The following is a 2,489-nucleotide window of genomic DNA, read 5'->3' on the forward strand; positions in this document are numbered from 1 at the left end:
ATGAAAAGATACCGTGACCAAGACAACTCTTCTAAAAGAAAGCATTGAATTGGGGGCTTGCTTAAAATTTTGAGGGTTAGTCAGTGATCATCAAGGTAGAGAGCATACATGCATGGACCAGTAGCTGAAAGTTTTAAAGCCTGATCTGTATAGGAAGGAGAGAGAGAGAGAGAGAGAGAGAGAGAGAGAGAGAGAGAGAGAGAGAGAGAGAGAGAGATTAGTGTGGACTTTCTAAAGCTCACTCCCAATGATACACCCACTTCAACAAGGCCACATCTACTGCAGTGAGGCTATACTTTCTAATCCTTCCCAAAGACAAACCAAGCATTTAAACATATGAGCTTGTGGAGGCCATTCTTATTTAAACCACCATAGGTAAAAACTGTAAGAGGGACAATTCAAGAGACGTTTAATTCAATTAAGATGAGATTACTTCCTAATTAACAGAAGAGTGGTATACCGGATCATATTATGGAAAAAGCAGGGTCTCAGAGTACCCAGAGTTTAGTAATAGATATTTAGAGAAGTCAAGACAGGGATAGGAAGATGGAAATCATTCATGTTGCTTGCACAAACATTGACCTTATAGATGCATGAAATTACCTCACTTCAGGAAGGCCTAAACTGCCTGCCTTGCAACCTGGTTGTCTTGTCACAGGAATCTTTTGACAGTAAACACTCTAATGGATTTTAGTTATCCATCACATGTCCAATAGTTTATGGCAGATAATAGAAGTTTTAAAACCAAAAGAAGCTGCGAAGGAAAGGTATTGATTGAAGCAAGGGTATTGAAGAATCCCTCTGTCTGGGAGGGATTCTGATTCACTAGATAAAGTCTGATGTTTCTGTCTTTATTTATTTTGTGTCATTTAGTTGTCTGCTTGCTTTTGCATGTAATCTTAAGAGCTACTCAAACAAAAACAGATCTCAAGAATAAATTATGTCCTTAATGCCCTTAATATTTAATTTTAGAAGTAGACATTCTGTAGCCCAGACACATGTAAAACTAAAGAAAAAGCATGAGTAAAATTTAAAAGGGGAAAAAAATCTTTTAACACCATAGAGACTAACGAGTTAGGTTCTGCCTTAACAACAGTACCTTAAAGGAGAGGCAGGGTATCTTACCAGGGCATGGTTGGGGAAAGACATCTGCTACCACCCCCTCCTTGTTTCAAAATGTCTTGCATGAAGTATCTAGATGAGGGTGTCCAGCTACACCCACCTCCTATTTGCAAAGCAGGGAGAAACCAGTTTTCTAGCTTGCTTTGACAAAACTGATTAGTTCAGTTAATCATTGCAGTCATCTCAACTGAAGTGATAAAGGTCTAGAGAGTAATGAGGGAAATTTTCAGTGTGGGAACTGGAGATAATTTGTTCCCTTGCCCCCTTAAAACTGGCTTGCCCAATGTTATTGGGGAGGGGGGGCTGTTAGTGTCTGGACCAGGTATTTCATGTTCTTGGTTTCTTATTCCAGGAAATGAAATACAGGTGAACGCACATTGCATTGAGTGTGATTTTTAAAAGGATCTATAAAATTAAAAGCTAGATTAAAATCTACAACAAAAAGGGTTAATAGTTAAAAGTCTATGTATAGATATCTTAATTTGCTATATTATACCATGCATGTGACTTGTATTCAATTCTTGTTTAGGAGAATGGTGTGTGTCTGATGGACTCATCTTGAAATACCAGGTGGATAGCCACCATCTTGGCTGATGACCCCACTGGATGGAAACAACCACATCGCCAGTAGCCATCATTACCAAGATTAAATAGAGAACATGCCATGTGACTTCACCTCTATCTTGGATAAGGTGACCATGTGGTATCAACCAACTATGGCAACACCCATAAAACTTCTTAGTCCTATGGAACCCTCTGCCTATCATTATATCTCATTATATCTTTTTTTTTTTTTTTAGACTAAGGAGGCAGCACCAAGTCTATAAGTTGTTTTTGTTTTATTTTACTTTCCCTACATAAAGGAAGCAACAGCAGGCTTCCAAGATATTTTGGATTAGGACGGATTTTTGTACGATAATTTTTTTGTCCTGAGAATGAAAAATAACAGATGAAGGCAAAAACCATAAACAATGTAGAAAATAGAACTTAAAAACAACATATGTTTGATGATAAAGGCTTATAGACTCACCTGCCTCTAGAGGTGTTGCAGGAGTGGCTGCTGTGTCATAGGTGCATCAATAGGTGGCAGAGAGGAGAAAGGCTATGTATATGCTCAGTGTTCTGACCTGTGAACATCTGAATGATTGGTACCCTAACCCTCCCTGAAATAAAGTGAACCTGAGACAGCTACCAGTCTGGTGCCAGGGGTCCAGGACAGGGCGATAGCCCAAGACAACCTCCAGTCTAGCACCGTGCAAAATGGGACAGGCTCCCAGGGTAGGGAGTGAGCCAGAGACTAGGAGAACCCCATCTGGAACCTTGGGCCCTGGGTGGGAATGAGCTTGAGACAGACAATCCTCACATGG

General features: G+C 39.9%; 1 non-coding gene across 1 annotated transcript; it reads left to right on the forward strand.

Annotated features, from left to right (window-relative positions):
- The first annotated feature begins 2,151 nt into the window (after positions 1 to 2,151).
- On the forward strand, positions 2,152 to 2,283 carry LOC115030745. The gene has a single exon (XR_003836340.1). It is a non-coding gene; the product is annotated as a small nucleolar RNA SNORA17 (small nucleolar RNA).
- Positions 2,284 to 2,489: the final 206 nt, after the last annotated feature.

Source organism: Mus caroli, chromosome 3, assembly GCF_900094665.2.
Source record: "Mus caroli chromosome 3, CAROLI_EIJ_v1.1, whole genome shotgun sequence".
NCBI lineage: Eukaryota > Metazoa > Chordata > Mammalia > Rodentia > Muridae > Mus > Mus caroli.